General features: G+C 42.4%; 1 pseudogene; it reads right to left on the bottom strand.

Annotated features, from left to right (window-relative positions):
• The window catches only part of LOC105046727 (small ribosomal subunit protein eS12-like), a 40,332-nt pseudogene extending 38,098 nt beyond the window's left edge, over positions 1-2,234 (bottom strand).
• Between the last annotated feature and the right edge of the window lie 21,782 nt (positions 2,235-24,016).

The following is a 24,016-nucleotide window of genomic DNA, read 5'->3' on the forward strand; positions in this document are numbered from 1 at the left end:
ATTGGCAAGTGATGGGAGGCTAAAAAGTCTGCTCAGGATCAACAGTAATGACATGGAGTTGGTTATCGGGAGAGATCCGGCTAGGGTTTCCAAGTGAGGATGGAGGTTGGATGATATCGGGGGGACTTGAATTTTAACAATGCAGAATGATTTCTATCGATGCTAATATATGTCGCAAATTTTCAATGCAAAAATATGCCGCAAAATGCTGATGTGCATAAAATGTGTCGGCAAATGAATGACCTATTTCAAAATTGCCGACACGTCCCCCTAGCGTTGGCAATCTTAAGTCGGAAAAATAATTTTTTTGTAGTGTTAGTAAGCCATTTTCTTGAACATCTTGGCCCTTGGATATTGAAGACTCCCTAATACAAACCTTAACCTTAATTGTAGCATAATTCACATGTTTTTGGAGGTCAAGCTTCTCTAATATTCTAACACTCTCTGTTAAAAGTCAAGGTTAATCAATCTACTACCTATATGCAAGTTGTTGTCCACCAGACTTGCTATAGAAAGACCAACTAAGGGACTCTATTAAGGATGGTACATTTCAACAAACACATTAATAAGCTTCTTGACTTGCTTTGCAATTATAATCGAGCAATCCTCTTATAGGTCGGACATGGTTACAATACAATGGCCACTTGACTATGACTATTTATAGCAAATCTCATTGACTCTTCTCTAGGTGGAACCGACACTAAAATAATATCATTTTTAGGTCTATAAACTTTTAGTAGACTAGAACCAGCTTGCCCACAAAAAGCAATCATTTGTTCTTACTGAGCTCATGGGTTGCATCTCAATGGTTCGACTTGTAGCACCTATTGATCATCAATGATGCTACTAGTAGAGCTCTAACTTTGAGTGAAGCCTAATGGCTATGCATTATTACTTCTATTGGATAGTATTTAAGTAGTTACCCATGTCCTATTGGACATGCTTGAAAACTTATTCTCTTTTCTGGGTATAAGAGAGTGAGCAATAAATTAATTATCTGGATAGTGGTTGGGCATGCCACAAGTTTCCATCAGAAATGATAGACACTATAAGAAAAAAAAATTTATGACCAATTTATTTTGGTCACTTCTACAACTGATTTTAAGATTGATTTATGATAAAATAAAATATTTATGATCAATTTCTAATTGGTTGCAAATCTTTCCCCCTTGACCCAGTAAAATATTTTGCGATTGATTTCTAAATTTTAAAATTATTTTTTAAAAAACTATTTTTTAAATACCTTTGCAATCAATAAATCGATCATAAAATTTTTGTAATTTTTGTCAAACTTTACAACTGATTAATCGATCGCAAAAAAATATAATTTATTTTGAAAATATTTCAATTTTTGTGCAACCACTTTTTCGATCGCAAACCCTCAAAAAAAATTGTATGGTAAACTTTTTGAAAAATAAAAATAAAATTTAGTTTATTTTTGAATTTGTGATCGAAATATTGATTGCAAAATCATTTTTCAAAAAATATATTTTTAGTTAAAAATATATTTTTTTGAAATAAGAAAAATATGTAAATTAATTAGCAACAGATATATTGGTTGCAAAATTATTGTTAAAAAAAATTATTTTAAATTTACAATCGATATATTGGTTGCAATTCAAAAATAAATACCCCCTACATAGGCGATGGATCTAGATTTCATCTTTTATCTTTTCTTCTTCCCCTCTTCCCCTCTCTGACATCTTCCTATGCAGCGCCACCGCCATCCAGCTCCAACCCACCATCGACCAGTCCCCATCATCGGAACCAACACCCCACCTCCCCCCAAATATGGCATTCTCCTTTTTTTCTCTTTTCATCTACCCCTCTTCTCTCTGACATGTCTCCTATGTCGCGCCGTCATTGTCCAACTCCGATGAGGTCTGCTCGCCACCATTAGTCAGTCCCCATCATCGAATCTGATGCCCCACTCCCCTCCGCCCGACATATTGGGCTTCTTCTTTTTTCTTTTCCTCTTCCCCACTTCTCTTCGAGGTATCCCCTGTGTTGCACCACCACCGTCCAGCTCTAGCCCACCGCCGGCTAGTCTTTGGTGCCAGAATTGATGCCCCCCAAATAAGTCCGGCCTTCTCCTTTTTTTTCTCTTTTTCTCTTCCCCTCTTCTCTCCAATGTGTCCCCTGTGCGGCGCCGCCGCCATCCAGCTCCGACGAGGTCTGCTCGCCACCACCGACCAGTCCCCATCATCGGAATCGACACCGCCACTATGGGCCATCGCCAGCCAGTCCCATCCAACTTTTTTTTATGGTTTTTCATTATTTATTTTATTTTTATTTTTAAATCAAAAAATAATAACACTAATTAGTTAAAATCTAAGCTACATTCATGTCAATTGATGTAGGGTTATTGTTTGTACTATGATATTCTATTTGTTTGTGGATCATTTTGTAAGAAATAGAGTTTTAGTTATTTATTTTAATTTTTATCTTTAAATTCAAAAATAATATAATAAATTGGCTAAAATTTGAAATTTATTTATGCCAATTGACTTGGGGTTATTGTGCATTGTATGTAATCTATTTGTTTGTGACCTAAATTGTAATTTATTAGGCTTTAATTTGGTTAAGTTTTCTTATTTTTTTCTTAAAATCTAAAAATAATTTGATAATAAAGCTAAAATCTATAATTTATTTATGTGGATTGAGTTGAGGCTGATGTATTGAATATAAAATTCTGTTATTTGAAATTATTTTAGGTGTAATTTAGTTAGTAAGGATGTTTCTTGGAGTTGATCTCATCTATGAGGTAGCTGATATAAGATAATTATATGAATCTAATACGAATCTTCCTATAAATTATGGTTGATTTAACATAGTTATAATTATTTAATTATGTATTATTTTTTAGATAGAATATGGATATCTGTTATTATTGTAGTTGATGTATAATAGATTTTTGGCGGACTGAAAGGGATATACTAATAATTTTTTTAGGGGGATGGAAGAGTTTGTTTCTTTTGCATGCCAATAACTGATGTTTTTGAGTGATGAAAAAATTAGATGTCCTTATTCCAAGCGTAAAAACCATAAGTACTTAACCCCTGATGAAGTGAAGGTCGATCTTTATAAAAAGGAATTTGTATCTGATTATTGGTATTGGACATCACATGGAGAGAGCGACCTTCATTTGGGTGGGGGGTTTGATATACATTCAAGTACTTTAAATAGTACGCAGTTAGATAATAATGAACAATTGAATAGATATCAAACCATAATTTTTGATGCTGCTGGCTTAGAGTTTGGGTTTCATTATGAACAAAATATGAAGAAGCCTCTCAATAGGGATGCTCAAAAGTTTTATGATATGCTATATGTTGCCCACCAACCATTATGGTTGGAATGTAATGACCACTCTGAGTTGTCTGTTGCTATTAGATTATTGAGCATCAAATCTAAGGAGAATATTTTTCAATGATCATTTGATCAAATGGTGGGCTTATGAAAGAGATACATTCGCTCAATAATCTTATACCCCAAGATTTTTATAGGATAAAGAAATTGGTATCTAAACTTGGTCTCACTATTGAAAAAATAGACTGTTACATTAATGGTTGCATGTTGTATTTTGATGAACACAAAGAGGAGAGAAAATGCAAATTTTGTGGTGCAGCTCGATATAAAATACAGAAGATTGACAATGGACAATATAAAGAGATCCTTATAAAGAGAATGTATTATTTACTGCTCATTCCTAGGTTAAAGAGATTGTATGCCTTTATGGTTCTGCTGTATAAATGAGACGACACTATGAGAGTAGATGGGAGTCAGGTGTTTTGTGTCATCCATCAAATGGAGAAGTTTGAAAACACTTTGATCAAACATATCCCAATTTTACAGTTGAACCATGAAATGTTAGGCTAAGCTTATATGCTGATGGTTTTACTCTTTATAATCAATCAGTAGCACCATACTCTTGTTGGCCAGTAATTGTTACTCCATACAATCTTCCTCTAGAGCTATGCATGACTACTCCTTATATATTCTTAACTTTGATTATCCCTAGCCCGCATAATCTAAAGAGTAGGATAGATGTGTATTTATAGCCTTTGATAGATGAGCTGAAACTATTGTTGGAAGAAGGTGTGCTAACTTATGATATCTCAAGAAAGCAAAATTTCATAATGAGGGCTGTATTAATATGGACAATCAATGACTTGCCTGCATATGGTATGTTGTCAGGATGGAGCATAGTAGAAAAATTAGCATGTCCATATTGTATAGAGTGATCAAAGGCATTCACTTTGAAATATGATGGTAAAAATTCTTAGTTTGATTGTCATCATCAATTTTTGCCTATTGATCATGTGTTTAGAAGAAATAAAGGTGCATTCTATAAAAATCGGGTTCAAAAAGATCAACCTCCCCCTAGGTTGACTGGAGATGAAGTGTGGGAAGCAGTTTGCTCTCTTCCAAAGATAACTAAGGAGGGTCCATGTAGATGTGATGGATATGAGGTTATGCATAATTGGATAAAGTAAAGTATATTTTGGGAGTTGCCATATTGGAAAACTAATTTGATCAGACACCATCTAGATGTGATGCATATTGAAAAGAATGTGTTTGATAATATGTTCAACATAATTATGGACATTAAAGGCAAAACTAAAGACAATGTAAAAGCAAGAATGGATTTGAAAGAGCACTGTAAGCAAAGGGATCTGTAGTTGCAAGAATTAGAGCTAATGGAAATGTGATAAAACTTGTTGGGTATAAAATACCCACAGCCGAAACCCCCAGCGGAATCGACGACGGAACAGAATAGCTCCGCCCGGACTCCTACGGGAGCCGGGCTCCACCACCGGCATCGACAGCAGCTCAGCTCCGCCCGGACTCCTACGGGAGCCGGGCTCCGCCTTCGACTTCGAGCAGCTCGGCTCCGTCCGGACTCCTACAGGAGCCGGGCTCCGCCTTCAACTTCGAGCAGCTCAGCTCCGCCCGGACTCCTACGGGAGCCGGGCTCCGCCTTCGATATCAACAGCAGCTCAGCTCCGCCCGGACTCCTACGGGAGTCGGGCTCCACCTTCGACTTCGAGCAGCTCAGCTCCGCCCGGACTCCTACGGGAGCCCGGCTCCGCCTTCGACTTCGAGCAGCTCGGCTCCGCCCGGACTCCTACGGGAGCCGGGCTCCGCCTTCGACTTCGAGCAGCTCAGCTCCGCCCGGACTCCTACGGGAGCCGGGCTTCGCCTTCGACTTCGAGCAGCTCGGCTCCGCCCGGACTCCTACGGGAGCCGGGCACCGCCCTCAGTATCAGCTGCTGGTAAGCTCCGTCCGGACTCCTACGGGAGCCGGACTTCATCTTTAACTTTGATTGCAGAATGCTCCGCCCGGACTCCTACGGGAGCCGGGTTCCGCTTTCAGTATCCACTGCAGGTAAGCTCCGTCCGGACTCCTATGGGAGTCGGACTCCACCTACGACCCCAACCGAAAGGAGGACCCTTCCCGGACTTCTACAGAGGCCGGACTCCGACCGCTGCCGAGCCTCGATCAACAGATCCGCACCCCTTGGCAGATCACAATAACAACCATGATCCTGTTCCACTTCCTGTAGCGGATTCCGCACGGCTCCATTACCCTCTGACAGGCTGTGTCAACGGCCACGATTCTGCTCCGCTCCCTGCGGCAGGTGCTGCACGATCCCACTACTCGCTGACAACTAACGGCAACGGACGCCGCTCCACTACCTGCAACAGGCCCTACGTGGCAGGCTATGACAATAGCCACGGGTCTACCCCACTACCTTTCGCAATAAATTCCCCTGACCATGGGCGGCCCACTACCAGACGGTTACAAATGTCGCCATCAATCCGTTGCCCCCTCCGCTTATAAAAGGGGGACTCAGATACGTTATTCTCTAAGCTCATTTTTTTATCCCAAAACTCTGCTAAATTCTCCGTTCGAGTACTCCATTCTTGTTGAGACAGAGAACTGACTTGAGCGTCGGAGGGTCTTGCCGGAGCAACCCCACCTCCGGTTTAGACTTCCCTTGCAGGTCCCGGCGGCGACCGCGACTTCCCCGACTCCAGCTTCTCCGGCGCAAGCAGATTTTTGCACCAACAGGATTGGCACTAGAGGAAGGGTGCTGTGCCTTCGCAGCACCCTTGTTCTTGAAGGAGTGCTCAACGGATCCGCTTCCGGCCATCTTTTCCGGTGCCCAATCCTCCTTCCCTCATTTGATGCCCTCTCACGAGGTCTCTGCACAATTACCTCCGACTATGGTCACCAATAAAGGGTGGCCGGATGACCGGTCTCCGCCGGATTCCGTCAACGTCATCTCGGGGGAATCCTGGCGGGAGGCAATCAGCACACCAGCCGCGTCCCTCAAGCGGCAAAAAGTTGAAGAGCCCATAGCCTTCACTGAAGAAGACGCCCAGGGAGTCCAATTCCCTCATAACGACGCGGTCGTGGTTTCCTTGAACATAGCAAATTACGATGTCCGTCGCATTCTCGTCGACAACAGGAGTTCGGCCGACATCTTGTTCTACAACGCCTTTTCAAGAATGGCCACTCTTGGCGGTCATCTAAGGCCGATTTGCTCCCCCTTAATAGGGTTTACCGGTGACGCCGTTCCGACGGAAGGAATGATAGCTCTAACTGTGACCGCGGGTCAGCATCCAAAGCAGTCCAGAGCTCTAGTAAATTTCCTGGTGGTAAAGGCGCCATCTGCCTACAATGCAATCCTTGGTCGGCCCGGCCTCAATGCCCTCAGAGCTGTTGTTTCAACCTACCATTTGAAATTGAAGTTCCCCACCAGTCAGGGGATCGGAGAAGTCCGGGGAGACCAAGCACTGGCCAGGCATTGCTACAACATTGCCTTGCAAAGAAGCGATCAAGCGGACCTCTGTCCGGTCGACGGATTGGATGCGCGCGATGACCTCACTGAAGAGAGGGGCAGTCCAATCGAAGACTTAATACCAATTCCTTTGAACGATGGGAATGCGGGGCATGTGGTGTTAATTGGCTCCAACCTGGAGGAGGAGGTGCGGACGCATCTTGTGGATTTCCTCCGAAGGAATGCGGACGTTTTCGCATGGGTCCCGGCGGATATGCCGGAGATCGACACAGAGGTCATGGAACATCATCTGGCGATCGACCCTAAGCATCGACCGATGAAAGAAAAAATCCGGAGTCATGCCCCGGAGAGGCAGAAGGCGATAGCCGAGGAAGTGGATAAGCTTCTCAAGGCCGGATTTATCAAGGAAATCAATTATCCTGAGTGGATCTCCAATGTTGTTTTGGTCAAGAAAGCAAACGGCAAGTGAAGGATGTGTATCGACTTCAAAAAGCTGAATAAGGCTTGCCCAAAAGACAGCTACCCCCTTCCCAGGATCGACCAACTGGTGGACGCCACCTCGGGCCATGAGCTCCTCACTTTTATGGACGCGTTCTCCGACTATAACCAGATTAGAATGGCATCGGAAGATGAAGAAAAGACAGCTTTCATCACTAATCGCGGCCTTTACTGCTACAGGGTCATGCCGTTCGGCCTCAAGAACGTGGGCGCCACCTATCAACGACTGGTGAACAAAATCTTCAAAGAGCAGATCGGTCGAAACATGGAGGTTTACGTAGACGATATGCTTGTAAAAAGCAGATCTTTCGGAGATCATGTCGCCGACCTCGAGGAAACTTTTGGCGCTCTTCGAAAATACAGAATGAAGCTGAACCCGACCAAATGCGCCTTTGGGGTAACCTCAGGAAAGTTCCTGGGCTTCATGGTATCGGGACGCGGGATTGAGGCCAATCTAGAGAAAATTCGCGCCATCCAAGAGATGATCGCCCCAAGGTCGATCAAGGAGGTCCAGTGCCTCATGGGAAGGATTGCAGCTCTTAATCGCTTTGTCGCGAGGTCGGCCGAATGATGTTTGCCCTTCTTCCAAACCCTCAAGCAGCCGAAGAACTTCTGTTGGACCCCTGAATGCCAACAGGCATTCGAAGAATTAAAAGGCTACCTTAGCTCACCTCCACTGCTGGCGAAGCCCGAACCTGGGGAGGAATTATTTTTGTACCTGGCAGTCTCTCCCACAGCCCTCACAGCGGTCCTTGTCAAAGAAGAAATGAAAGCCCAGCGGTCGGTCTACTACATTAGTCGTGCGCTGAGGGATGCCGAGACCAGGTATACTAAATTAGAAAAACTGACCTACGCCTTGTTGATTGCAGCTCGGAGACTCCGACCTTACTTTCAAGGGCACACGGTGACACTACTCACCGATCAACCGATCAAGGTGGTTTTGCACCGAGCTGATACCTCTGGAAGAATGGCAAAATGGGCAATCGAGCTCATAGAATTCGACATCAACTACAAACCTAGACCAGCAATAAAGGCCCAAATATTGGCAGATTTCATAGTAGAATGCACCATCCCCGAGGAGGCCGAACCTGAGCAAAGCAAAGTTGACGACCCGAAGGCTCGACCGAACTCCCCCAACGAAGAAGCCAGCCCCTCCCATTGCTTTTGGACCATCCATGTGGATGGATCTTCCAACATGGCAGGTGCAGGTGCGGGACTAATCTTGGTTAGTCCGGAGGGAGTCGTCGTGAAGTACGCTCTGCATTTCGAGTTCCCCGCAACGAACAATGGAGTGGAATATGAAGCTCTGATCACAAGATTAAGGGTCGCCAAAGAGCTTGGAATAGGTCGACTCCGGGTGCACAGCGACTCCCAACTTGTGGTGGGGCAAGTCAGCGGAAGCTATGAAGCACGGGAGGACAGTATGGCCAAATATCTTGAGAAAGTGAAGGAGTTCACCCCCGCCTTTAGCAGTTTCGACATCAGGCAAATTTCAAGGTCGGAGAATACCAGAGCCGATCTTCTCTCCAAACTGGCGACATCGGCTCCGGCCGAATTGCCCAAAGGTGTCCTCTTTGAAGTTTTAAAACATCCGAGTACGGAAAAACCGCGGCCCGTAATGGAGATCAACCACGAGCCCAGCTGGGTCGACCCACTAACAACCTATCTTAAAGATGGGATCCTCCCCCAGGATGCGAAAGAGGCCCGGAAGCTCCGAAATCAAGCCTCCCGGTACATCCTTTATGAGGGCAAATTGTACAAAAGATCATACTCCTTGCCCCTCTTAAGATGTCTCCGACCCTCAGAAGCTGACTACGCTCTATGGGAAGTACACGAGGGAGCTTGCGGAAACCATTTGGGTGCCAGATCTTTATCCCACAAGCTACTCCGCCAAGGGTATTACTGGCCAACAATGCATCATGATTCGATCGAATATGTCAAGAAATGTGATCGATGCCAGAGATACGCCAACATCCAGAGACAACCCGCCACCGAGCTCATGCCCTTGAGTGTCCCATGGCCTTTTGCACAGTGGGGGATGGACATTCTAGGCCCCTTTCCCATGGCATCCGGTCAAAGAAAGTTTCTCCTTGTAGCGATCGACTACTTCACCAAATGGGTCGAGGCCGAGCCACTAGCAAAAATCACAGAAGCGAAAGTGCAGGATTTCGTCTGGAAATCAATCGTATGCAGGTTCGGTTTGCCTAGAACCCTAATCACTGATAATGGACGGTAATTCGCAGGAGCCAGATTCGCTGAATTCTGTGAAGATCTAAACATCTCCCACAACTTCACATCAGTGGCCCATCCTCAGGCAAATGGCGAAGCTGAGGTAACTAACAGAACCTTTTTGCAGGGAATTAAGACAAGGCTTGAAAGAGCGAAGGGAACTTGGGCGGACGAGCTTTATCATGTACTATGGGCGTACCAAACTACCCAGAGGTTGCCTACAGGGGAGACTCCCTTTGCTTTAACCTTTGGAACGGAAGCCATCATCCCGATCGAGCTTAAACTCCCGTCGGCACGAGTCGTGGCATTCGACGAACCCCAAAACGCACAAAGTCTCAGAGCCAACCTCGACCTGCTGGAAGAAAGGTGGGAGATTGCTCAGGTTCGAATGGCAGCCTACAGACAGAAAGTTGCCCGATATTACAACACCCGGATCAAGAACAAGGCATTTAAAGCAGGAGATCTAGTGCTCCGACGAGCTGCTGTCTCGCAGCCACAGGGCCAGGGGAAACTTGCCCCAAACTGGGAGGGACCTTACGAGGTCAAGGAGGTAGTTCGGCCCGGAACTTATTATCTTAAGGAGCTCGGAGGAGCCGACCTCCCGCGACCATGGAACTCAGAAAACTTACGGATGTACTATCAGTAATTTCGTCCTAATCAAAAAATGCGTGCCCATATGTCTTGGGACAATTCAAGCAAACTGTATCAAAAACAAGAGGACAACCTCTTAAAGTCGAAGGCCCGATTCTTTTAGACCGGATGGGGGGAGAGGCCTTACAATGCCCATATGTGCCCCCACAGCCCTGTTAGGGACAGGAGGAGAATCTCGCCCTAACTTGAGCAAAATCGAAGGCCCGGTTCTTTTAGACCGGATGGGGGGAGAGGCCTTACAACGCCCATATGTGCCCCCACAGCCCTGTTAGGGACAGGAGGAGAACCTCGCCTTAACTTGAGCAAAGTCGAAGGCCCGGTTCTTTTAGACCGGATGGGGGGAGAGGCCTTACAACGCCCATATGTGCCCCCACAGCCCTGTTAGGGACAGGAGGAGAACCTCGCCCTAACTTGAGCAAAGTCAAAGGCCCGGTTCTTTTAGACCGGATGGGGGGAGAGACCTCACAACGCCCATATGTGCCCCCACAGCCCTATTAGGGACAGGAGGAGAACCTCGTCCTAACTTGAGCAAACCCAGAAACCCGGTTCTTCTAGACCGGATGGGGGAGAGACCCCACAGCGCCCTAAAGCGCCCCCGCAAGCCAGGCTAATAACGCGAGGAGGACCTCACGCTGGCCCGAGCAAAACGAAAGGCCCGGACTCCTACGAGAGTCGGGTCCCAGCGACAAAGAAGACTTCACCCGGACTCCTACGGGAGCCGGGTTTCGCTCTCAGTATCAGCCGCTGGTAAGCTCCGTCCGGACTCCTACGGGAGCCGGACTTCATCTTTAACTTTGATCGCAGAGGACCCCGCCCGGACTCCTACGGGAGCCGGGGAATGCCTCCAACATCAGCTGCAGAACAGCTCCGAGGGAAACGAAAGGCTCCACCCGGACTCCTATGGGAGCCGGGTTCCAACGACAAAAAAGATTTCACCCGGACTCCTACAGGAGCCGGGCTCCATCGACGACATCGACTACGGGACAACCCCGCCCGGACTTCTACGGAAGCCAGACTTTGCCTAGGACTTTGGTTGCAGGAAAACGAAAGCTTTGCCCTGGCCCCTACGAGAACCAAGCTACTCCAACTTCAGGAGGACTTCTCCGCTCGGACTCCCAAGGGAGCCGGACTCAGCTCCGACATCAACAGAGAAGAAACCCAAGCAAAAAAGAAAGCAAACAGTGCCCGAAGGCAACGGAAGCCTGGACCCCCAAATTCAAGCCCTAGGGGGGACTTCGGGCCCGAAGGGCCCCAAGCGAGCCTGCAGCCGTCAACGGAATCACAATTGGGTATCTTCGAACGGCGTAAGAACTGAAAAAATAGCTCGACAAACGATAACCCCACATGAACTGAAGAGGCCGCCGACGACCTTGGGACGACGTGACACAGACGAAGGGAAGGAAAGGAAAATGAAGAAGTTCGACAGACAACTATTTAATGCGAGACGCGGACGAGGTACCAAAATCTCTTTTTCATTTAACAAGAGTATACGTTACAGGATCCGGTGGGTCAGAAAAAAAAAAGAGAGAAAAAGAAGATACACGTCATTACAAGTCTCGCAAGCACGGTTCGGGCAGGACGAATCGGAGGCCGCTACGAACTCCTCTCTCCGTCTCTATCCTTCTCAGTCGCGTTCTCCAGTGCGTGTAACAGCTCTCGCCCCATCTTGCCTCATTCTATTTCCGAAGTCCCAACCCTAGCGGGAAGGGGTGGGATAGATCTCCGGAGACGGTAAGGGCAACGGCGGCAGTAGCGAAGACCTGTTTCAAGAAGAACCGGAGTCACCTCGGAAGCGGTAGCGACGCCAGAGATGTGCCTCATCTCCGAACGCCCCACAACAGCCGCCACCCAAATTGCTCCGGCAAGGTCGGCATGCGCTACTTCCACCGTCCCCGCAACAAGTTCCACTGCCTCGCCATCGATGCCGACCGCCTCCGGTCCCTCGGCCCCGACGGCGTCAAGGATCCCGTCATGGCTTATGACGGCAGCTCTGCCCTCTTGATCGGTATCACCCCACCTTGCTGCTCCAAAATTCACGGGCAGAACAACTTCACCGACAGCCCCCGTTACTAAACCCCTGTTGTTGAAGGAATTCTTCCCCGGGCCCCTTTTAAAACGACGGAGATTCTCACCGGCCGCCATTCTCCTCCTCACCTTCCTCCAAGCCCTAAAAATCCCCTCAAGAATAGCCTCCAGAGTAGAGGACATGGTGTGGAAACCCTCAGAGAAGAATTGGGGGGCTAAAGGAGGCAAGGACTGGTGCGAGGGAGGCAAGACTCTCAGGGGAAAGAAAAGCGCCAGGATGAGGCCATGAAAGGACTGAGGGGTTTAAATAGCAGACGAATCCTGACGCAGTTATGGCGGCGTGTATTCCTGGGCCAGCTGGTGTGTGCCACGTGTCACGCTTATCCGCTTCATTGCTATCGAGGGTTGATCGCTCGTAAATTCCCGTGGCACGGCGCTTGGGATCGCGCTTCAACAGGGGTTTCAAAAAGACTCTTCAGGTCACCTTCACCAAAAAGCAGGCTCTGACGTATGCACATTAAGTGCCAAAATATCTGGAGGCGGCAGTGCGCAAGATTCGAAGGGATGGTTTCGGCCGTACCCATCTCTCTCTCTCTGTACTTCCTTCATCTGAAATTCAAACTCGGAAGTAGGGGGACTAGTGTTGGGTATAAAATACCCACAGCCGAAACCCCCAGCAGAATCGACGACGGAACAGAACAGCTCCGCCCGGACTCCTACGGGAGCCGGGCTCCACCACCGACATCGACAGCAGCTCAGCTCTGCCCGGACTCCTACGGGAGCCAGGCTCCGCCTTCGACTTCGAGCAGCTCGGCTCCGCCCGGACTCCTACGGGAGCCGGGCTCCGCCTTCGACTTCGAGCAGCTCGGCTCCGCCCGGACTCCTACAGGAGCCGGGCTCTGCCTTCGACTTCGAGCAGCTCAGCTCCGTCCGGACTCCTACGGGAGCCGGGCTCCGCCTTCGATATCAACAGCAGCTCAGCTCCGCCCGGACTCCTACGGGAGCCGGGCTCCGCCTTTGACTTCGAGCAGCTCAGCTCCGCCCGGACTCCTACGGGAGCCGGGCTCCGCCTTCGACTTCGAGCAGCTCGGCTCCGCCCGGACTCCTACGGGAGCCGGGCTCCGCCTTCGACTTCGAGCAGCTCGGCTCCGCCCGGACTCCTACGGGAGCCGGGCTCCGCCCTCAGTATCAGCTACTGGTAAGCTCCGTCCGGACTCCTACGGGAGCCGGACTTCATCTTTAACTTTGATTGCAGAATGCTCCGCCCGGACTCCTACGGGAGCCGGGTTTCGCTTTCAGTATCCACTACAGGTAAGCTCCGTCCAGACTCCTACGGGAGCCGGACTCCACCTACGACCCCAACCGAAAGGAGGACCCTTCCCGGACTTCTACAGAGGCCGGACTCCGACCGCTGCCGAGCCTCGATCAACAGATCCGCACCCCTTGGCAGATCACAATAACAACCATGATCCTGTTCCACTTCCTGTAGTGGATTCCGCGCGGCTCCATTACCCTCTGACAGGCTGTGTCAACGGCCACGATTCTGCTCCGCTCCCTGCGGCAGGTGCTGCACGATCCCACTACTCGCTGACAACTAGCGGCAACGGACGCCGCTCCACTACCTGTAACAGGCCCTACGTGGCAGGCTATGACAATAGCCACGGGTCTACCCCACTACCTTTCGCAATAAATTCTCCTGACCATGGGCGGCCCACTACCAGACGGTTACAAATGTCGCCATCAATCCGTTGCCCCCTCCGCCTATAAAAGGGAGACTCAGATACGTTATTCTCTAAGCTCATTTTCTTATCCCAAAACTCTGCTAAATTTTCTGTTCGAGCACTCCATTCTTGTTGAGGCAGAGAACTGACTTGAGCGTCGGAGGGTCTTGCCGGAGCAACCCCACCTCCGGTTTAGACTTCCCTTGCAGGTCCCGGCGGCGACCGCGGCTTCTCCGACTCCAGCTTCTCCGGCGCAAGCAGATTTTTGCACCAACAAAACTGAAAGCAAAATTTACCTTCACCATGGAGCAGAAAAGGACTATATGCAAATGGGTCAGTGAGTTAAAAATGCCTAATGGCTATGCCTCCAACTTGAGTAGATGTGTAAATTTGAGAGAAAAAAAAGTTATTTGGGATGAAAAGTCATGATTGTTATGCGTTTATGGAGCGTTTGCTACCAATTGCCTTTAGTGCACTACCAGAACGGGTGTGGAAGCTCATAACTGAGTTAAGTCAGTTCTTTAAGAACTTGTGCTCAATAGTATTATGGAAGAATGACTTGTTGCAGATGGAATAAAATATTGTTGTTATACTATACAAATTGAAACGTATCTTTCCATCTAGATTCTTTGACTTAATGGAGCACTTACCTATTCATTTGTCATATGAAGCAAGAGTAGATGGCTCCGTTCAATATCGATAGATGTACCCATTTGAGAGGCAATTATTAATTTATTTTTATATAACACTAATATGGTGCATTAATATTTAGATATTAATAGAATCAATATAATTTAATGGTTGTAGGTTTCTCGATAAGTTAAAACAAATGGTTAAGAACAAAGCTCGTGTGGAAGGCTCCATATGCGAGGTATACTTGTGCCAAGAGACTTTTCATTTTTGTTCCTATTATTTTGACTCTCATGTATAATCAATAAGAAATAGAGTTGGACGAAATGATGATGGGGGTGAAGATGAGATAATCCAACCAACTATATCAATTTTTAATCAACCAGGATGCCTATCTGGAACTTGTAAAAGTCGATATCTGAATGATAGAAAACTAGCTGTTGCACACTTACATGTCTTACTTAATTATGATGAGGTTTAACCATATATTGAGTAAGTATAAATTTTAGCTTTGATAACTAACTTCATATCCTATTAATGAATACATTGCTAATAAGACTATTATTGTTAGATATTTTGTTTAATATTTATAAGTGTCCACACCAAATATCAGTGCCAAAGACATTAATGCCAGGATTGCATTTGAGTTTCCATATTGGTTTGGACCTTATGTAAGTATACTTATGCTCCTGAGGAGTGATATCAGTGTATGTCACCTAAATTATTAACTTATTAATGGTTTGTTTGCTTTATCATGAATAGGTCCCCAATCGAGATAACTTGGTACAAAGTCAGTATTTGCATGATTTAGCATAGGGTCCTAAGAGAAATGTTCATACATGGCCTATTTACTTTGTCAATAGTTACAAATTTCACACAAAAGAATGGAGTGTGGGCAAAAAAACTATTAATAATTGGGTGTGCGTTAAGGGTTCTGATCACGGCGAGGAAGAAAATTATTATTATGGCATCCTTAAGGAGGTGGTCTAGTTAGAGTATCCAGGAGAACCAATGAAATGGCTGGTGCTTTTTAATTGTGAATGGTTTGATATGGTAATGAATCGCGGTATGAAGATGCACAAATAATATAGAATTGTAGAGATTCGACATATTCGAAGGTATGCAAAGTTTGATCACTTTATATTTGCAAAAAATACAATTCAAGTATACTATGTACCTTATCCTGAAAAGATAAAGGATAAGGTAGAATGGTGGGTTGTCATCAAGATCAAACCAAGAGGTACAGTAGATGATCGATATACATTGGAGGTTGCTCACCAAGATAATGCCGTGTCCCGTATCAATACCATAATAAATGATGATCCATTTGAAAATTTAAGAGACAATGAAGGTGGTTTTAAGGAAGTTGAGGGATATAGTTAGATATAGATGAGGAAGAAGATGTGGAGGAAGAAGAATTTGATTTCAATGATCATGATTCAAAAAATGACAATGAAGATCAAGACCAATATGATCTTGAAGATGATGATGAATAGTTTGAAACTTTGTCACTGTGGTTAGTTATTCTATGATTTTGATTTCATCTATTTCATTACTTTTATGATAAAAATTTTTGATTATTTACTTATTGCAATTGTTAATAATACTTTTATTGTAGATGTTAGATGCAAATCATGGAAAAGGAACCACCTTTGGTAAGGGTCGCTCAAGGAAGCAGCGACTATCCCACCACTGACCACCACTCCTAGAGCACCACACTTGACCCCACCACCTTTGATGCCTGGTATCTATTCAGCACCTCTTGCTGATTCACCACTTGATGCCATGTATCCACAGTCTGGGTGGCATGCATACCGTAGTCTTTTCACCCCATCATCTCACACTGCGGTGCCTTCTATACAGTCACCTTTTTTATATACCGAAGCACCTCCTATTCGTCTTGGAGCATCTTATGTACATTCTAGATTACCTCCTGTCCACTCAGCATCTTCTTCTGTCCATCCTACTAATCCAGAATCTAGCTGTTCTCAGGATGCTACAGAGAAAGAGACACATACTAGTGATGGCAAGATAGTTTCATCCTTGATGGAGATGGGTAAATAAAAAATTTATTTTAGAATATCATATTTACTTGATCAAAATGATTAATTATTACATCCTAATTAATTATTTATGATATTTACAGCTTCTTGCCCTCCCACACGGCCACACATGCTGTTGTTGACGTCATAAAGAGTCACTTTGGAGAGCCTTGGCCAACTTGAAAAGGAATACCTCAACATGTTAGAGATATGTGGTTTGCTGAGTTCAAGGCAAGTAATGACATTTATATTTTTATTTTATTATCCATGTCTTTTCTTTAAGATTTAACTTATTTGACCATATTTATTATAGAAGAAGTATAGATTTATACCATCGGATGATCGACAGGCCAAAAGAAATTTTGAGATGCATGATGCAGCTCGATTGAAAAATATTTTTGGTAGCTCGCAAGCATATGGAGAGACCACCTTGGCTTGGAGATTCTGTGTAGGACAGATTATGTCAATATTGGAGTACTACCAAATATAAGGAGAAATGTACTGCAAAAGCTAAACAAAATTGAGCTTCCGATTATGGAGGGTTGGGGCTTCACTTCATATTGGTGGCTCCATTACCTTATCTCAGCACAGGCAGAACATGGTTAAGTGTAGCATTTATTTTTATAATTCATATTTCACGCATAGTTATAATAGTCAATAAATATTAGTTTTTATAAGTGTTGATGTTTTGTATCTTTTAAAATATTGTAGGCCTTGCAGTTTGGTGTTGTGCCAAGTCCATCTCAGCTGTTTTGTGCACACCCATCAGAAGAAGGATAAGAGTTGGGCGGATAAGAGATCAGAGCATATAAGCGTAAGTAATAATTTATCACAATTATGATTATTTTAGTTCCATTAAATAACAAAATAGATATTGATATCAATATTTAATCTATACAAATTTGGAAACAAATTTGGACACAAATTTGGGGTTCCTTGCAAGGATAAATTCTATTGGTTGGTTTCTAATTTGAGGTTCCTTGCAAAGATAATTCCTATTGGTTGGTACTGTGCCATTTCAGCCCACGGATCATCATGCCATGCCATGCCATGTTCACCAACCGTGTCGTGCCATGCTATGGCATGGGCCTAAAAACCTTGGTCTAGCATGGCACACACAATGTTATTGGGCCGTGCCGGGCCCGAAATGTATAGTAACCATGCCATGCCGGTCCAACCCATTGACATCTTTAGATAATTCCTATTGGTTTGGTTTCTGATTGGGACAATCATGTTGTTTTGATATATTGATTTCCAAGATGATTATCATATTAATTGTTTTCTTACTAATTTGAAATATTTTCTATGGCAGGATGAATTTACACATAATATGGAAGATGCACAATCTCAGAGAGCATCTGAATAGCAACCTCCTTCATTAGAGTTGGATGTGTGGATTCGAACTGTTGGTAGAAAGAAGAAAGGATGAATTTATGGCCTAATATTGAAGTCCACTGTATTGGCAGGCCCATCACATTATCATGGTCAATGTTCATCATCATCATCAAAATGGATGCAAAGCCCAGAATTTTAGTAACACGCAATTGATTGGAATGCTCAGGTAGAATCTGTAGAACATGAAAGGGATGAACTTAGAAGAAGGATGAAATAGAATAAAAAATAATTGTAAATCAATAGCAAGTTACGGCATGAGATGGTCAAGATGAACTTCCAGGCATCTACAGGTTTTCAGCAATATCTGACCTTTCAGGCATCAAGACCATAGTTTCAACCTACAGATCTAGCTAGGGAGCATGATGATAATGCTGATTAGGAGGAAGAGGAGGATCATTACTAGATTTATGTTTGTTATGGTTTGTTTTGGATATGCATGGATATTATGTTGAATTATGTTGACTATTTAAGTTATGAAATATATTTGACATTTATGAGATTATTTATATTTGGTACATTAAATATTTGCTAAATATCAGATTCTTTCATAGATGAAAATTAAATGAATATAAATATTTTTTTAATATCAAAAACTATATTTTACAATCTATTTTTGAAAATAAAAAGTATTAAATTTAATTTACGATTGATTTTATGACTGATTTATTAGATTAAAATATTAAAAATAATTTATGACCACTTTTATTATTGATGTTTTAATAATAAAAAATATTTTAATAATTCTTTTTTACAATTGATTATTCGGTTGTAAATTTATAATTCGATTCTATGATCGAAAAATCAGTTGCAAAGATTTTACAGTTGATTTATTAAAAAAATAATAAAATATTTTTAAAAAAATATTTTTTTTATGATCAATTATTCGATCATAAATGTAATTAAAAAAATTTATATTAATTTTGTGACCAAAAAATTGATCACAAAAAAAATAATTATTTAAATAAAAAATTATAAAAAAATGATCACAAAATTGATCGCTAAATGATTGATTTTATTATTTTTTTAATTTAGCAACCAATTATCTTTTATTTAGTCAGTTGCAACATCGACCACAAAATTTTGTGACTGAAAAAATCAATCGCAAAATATTTGTGACAAAGAATTATGTGACTAAAAAAAATTGATCGCAAATTGATCGCAAAATTGATTTGTGATCGATTTTGAGTATTTTGCGATCAGTATATCAGTTGCAACATTTAATTTTTCTTGTAGCGAGAGAAATAGTGTGTTCTACCATCATATATCTTTGAAGCTTTTCATTATTAGGATGCTACCCCTCATAGGAATGCATTGGTGGTACACTAGACTATGAAATAAGCTACAAGGAGTTTAATATCAATATAATTGATACGGTACAAGGTATATCCCATCATCCTCCTAAAACTACAAACATTCATCTTGATAAAATTTCAGCACGTGCAGGGAACCCTTTAGCTAATGGATTAGGGATGGATATGGTGCCAAGTATATCCCATCACCTTCTTAATTTTTAGTTGATGAGATATAAGAGACATTTTTACACCACATCTAGGCCAATAGTCAAGAGTCATGGATCAATCAAGTACTTATATATGATGTCATGACTTGGGGTAAGGATGAGAAGTATCAAATACTTGAAGACCTTATTTGTATTATAAAACATAGGCCGAGTGTTAAAGATATAGCACAAAGGATAAGTTGAGTATAGAAAGTTTTAGATGTATGTCCTAGAAGTCAAATTGACCGACACTTGTAAAACTTTCTTAGAGCGTGATTTATAAAATTAACTTTTATATTAATAAAATTTAGGTTATTATCCATTCATATTTGGGTTTATTATGTCTATGAATCATCCATTAGGTGAATCAGTATGATAACACATATTCTCAAGAGTTGAGAATTTGAGACATGTGTTATTATTAGTTAACCATAAATTGCTCTCGATCGTAGGACCATCACGGAGATGGTGAGTTTGGTGCATGATTGTTTTTTTCGAATAAATGAGTTTTGAATCTATGGTATAGAGATATCGAAGCAAAAGTATAAGTACTTGTTAGAAATAAAGGTACAGAGCGTGATCAATTTTAAGTAGTCCTAAGGATATCTACCTTCTCATCGGTGACTTACTTGTAGTTGCAGTAGTGTGTCTAGTTCTCTGACCTGAAGTGCATCGGCAATTCACCTTGATGGTGTTATAGTTTGACTACATTATTACTCGATCTCTTAGTCCTATAAAGCCTGGAGATGTATGTTGGCTGTAGTATGTTCATTGTATGAATTGGATTGCATCAAGATGAGATCTATTAACTTCGGTAGAAGAATGTAGATCATGAGATTGAATCCTAAAGCCCATGACCATGGTAGTGTGAATGATGAAAAGATATTTTCATAAGATTTTACATCGAACTCGAATCGATTGATTCTAACATATGTAGGAATGAGGTTTGATGAGTTATCCTTAACATCTGTCCTGTTGGAACTCATGATAGAAGAGCTGAATCATACGGTAACTATATCTAGAGATTCATTCCTTTAGTTTTATTGGCTTGCCACTACATATTGCTAGATGTCACTGGTGGATTGTGAGAGCTCGCTGGGATCATTTCGGATCGATGATCCTTGATGGGTGTGAGTTGGAATTGTTTCATTCATTGAAAGGAGTTTCAATGATACTATGATGGAGATCTTGGTATATCTCACTATCAGATAGAATTGAACCTATGGGATCACATAATAAGAGATTTAATCTTAGATTGATCCAATTAGGCTTGTGAAGTCACAATTGGATTAGGATTTGGTGAAATCCTATTGGACTTATGTGCACCATGCTAGCATATGGTTAAATCCAAATTTTTCTCTAGACTTGATTCATTATTAGATAAGATTTAGATCAAATCAACAGCCTTAATCCTTACCTAATCTATTTGGGTCAAGAGGGATATCATATTGGGTGCCTTAATAGGATTGGGTCGAGCCAATTAGTTGGCTCATTTTGTCTTTTTCTCCCATGACTTGATGCAGATTTGTTTGGAAAGAATCAAGTAGGGTGCATGCCACCTTTGGATGAGATCAAGAGGAGAACACGCATCATGTGCATGGCATATGGAATTGCATGGAGAAGTGAGAGGGGCATGTGATTTCAACTTGCTTGGATGAGGACAAGTGGTTGCCAAGTGTTGGCGCCCACTTCACCTACCTGTTTGAGAGAGATGACATTCCCTTTTAAATGAGTTTTTCTTGAGAAAAAAATCTGAATAAAGGGAATATATTATTATGAGATAACAACTAACTATTTTATCTCATTTTGTTTGAATTTCGAATTTGAATCAAGGGTCTATAAAATGGGATGCCTTTAGGGTTTGCAAAAAGATGAAAATCAGATTTTCATAACCTCTCCCTGAGTCCATGCCTCCTCTCTCTCTCTACTCTGTCCAATGTCCAAAGAGTTGAGCATCCACATCTCCTCATGCTTAAGATTGTTAGGCTAGTTTCTCTTATGCCAAAAAAGTTTCAAGTATTGAGATCGAGGGAAGAAGATCAAGTGTTGATCGAAAGTCAAAAAAGACTATCAAGAAGGATGATCCAAGGTTGATCCTGGTAGAAACCTATAGAGGCTGGGCACGTGCGTGGCTCAACAGCAAATCTCCTTCAGATCCATATTTTTTTGGATTACAGTGTTCATCTACCCGTGCAAGGTGATAAATGATTTATCACAATAATCTTTTTGCATGCTGTCTTTTTACTTGTGTTTTGATTTAGATCTAAGCATCACAAGATTAAAAGTTTTAAAATTTGCTGCCTCTAACTCTGATCCATCCGGTGTGTGATTCGATCCTTTAACTAGTATCAGAGTTAGATTTGATGTGATCATAGATCAAAATTAGATCTTATTCAGATGAGATTTGAAGTTGAATGTAGATCTAAAAGGAGTTTTAGATTGGATCAGCATGTTTTTGCATATGAGATATATAGTTCTAATGATGCATATGAGATATGTAGATTTAGATTGTTTTCTTAATAGCCTAGTACTTGGATTGGATACATCACCATGACCGTCTGATCATAAGAGAAAGTAGGGATTAAAGTCTTTCTCTTACCCAATCGATGGATTCTCTTATGGCGTGTAGAGGTGTCGCTTATGATGTCTCATGAAAAAGAATAATGAAAAGAGAAAAAACTTAATTTTTTGTAAAATTTTAAATCTAAAAATTCTAGGATCTTTTGTTTTATGGTGCATGTTTAAGTTGTTTAGATCTAAAAAATATTTTCATGCTTAAACTAGAACTTTAACGATGCATAGATGTTGTGAAATATTGAAATCTGCGGCTGGTATGCCTGTTGATTGGCTCAGTCCTTGTTGAGTCAACTCAAGACACTGATGAGTCGACTCAGTTTGCTGATGAGTCGACTCAATTGTGTAGACTGAGGCTTACAGATTTTTATTCGTCACGATGAGTCAACTCAGTCTCAAAGTTGAGTTGACCCACTGTGATGAGTCGACTCAAGTCCGAGGTGAGTCGACTCATTTTTGTAGATAGCAAATTTGTATGAGATACAATGAAATATAGTTTAGATTTGAAATTATTTTGACATCTAAACTAAACCCATATTCATAATGCACTTAATTAAAAATTAAGATATGAAATGAAGAGATCCAAAAATTGAGAATTTAAGATTTAATTTCATTGCATAAAATATGGGATTATGGGTGTGGGTAGCTCAATTAGGTCTAGTTTGAGTGATTGATCAAACCGAATCAAAAATTGATTAGGACTGGATCAAGTGTGCTTATGATTAACCCAAGTAGTTATAGTTTGGTCAGATCGATCAACAGCCATATGTTATTGATCAACTTAAAGATCTAATTTGGCTTAGTGGTTCGAGCTCGAGTCTAGGCTGACCTATTCAATTCTTATTGACTAATTGGTGTATAAGGTAAGTCTGGATCATGATTTTTAATTGGAATCATGCTTACCTAGCCATGAACAAATAGTGTCTGAGGTAAGCATCTGGAATCCTCACAACGATCACAGTTGCCTAGCCAACTTGGGTGATTAAGTTTTGAATTGGGTTACCTTATGATTTGAGCTAGCCCATGCCACTAGGTTAGTCATAACTATTATAACTAATTAAAGATGAGACCTAAATCTAAATCTCTTTAAAAATATTAAGTCTAACGGTCTTCCATCGTTCTAGTTATGCAGGTCCTTTCGGGTGTTGACTGTTGGTGGTAAGCTGAGCTCTTGCACAAGTTGCACTGTTGGTGGCTTTACGAGGGTGATCAGAATTCAAACTCAATTCACCTGGGTGTGTGAGGTCCATGAAGTTGGCTGGAGTGTGATTTGAACGGGTCATGGGCTTACGCGCAAGGAAATGGCTAGCTAGATGCTAGATGCGAGCGAGGAACCAAGTGTTCACGTCAAGGAAAGAATGGGGCCGTATGAAAAAAATATTTAAAATTTTTTTAATTCCACATCTTAAACAAACAAAAGCTTCTTTCCTCCTAACATCTATTAATAAAGTCTAAAAGCTCTATTCATAGAATCTCTCTCTCCACACCAAAATTCTTGTAGGGGCTATGTGATAGGTAGGCATACCCATCTTTTAAATTTTTTTAACCATCTTATTCTCACTTTCTTCCACCGCCTCAAGCCAAGAGAGGGAAAAAAGCTAGGTTCTGTAAGAAAGTTTTATTTTATTTTCTGTTCCAATTCTAAGCCTCGTTAATGGGTTAGAAATTAAAAAAAAAATTGTATCAAAATTTTTATTCAGCAATAAATGAGTTCTTTTTGTTCTATTTAATTTCTACAATTTTAATTTCTGTAATAGAGTAGTTTAAATTTTTGTACCTTTTAATTATGTAATTTTTAATTTTCGTAAGTTAAATTTCAGTAAGTAGAATTAGATTTTATTTTATTTTATTTTATTTCTGGCTTGAAATCAACTATGTCTAGCTAAGCAATCCCTCTGGAGTTTGTGATGAAGCTAGATCATGAATAGAAGCCTTCTCTTTTGA

This window comes from Elaeis guineensis, chromosome 6 (assembly GCF_000442705.2).
Source record: "Elaeis guineensis isolate ETL-2024a chromosome 6, EG11, whole genome shotgun sequence".
NCBI lineage: Eukaryota > Viridiplantae > Streptophyta > Magnoliopsida > Arecales > Arecaceae > Elaeis > Elaeis guineensis.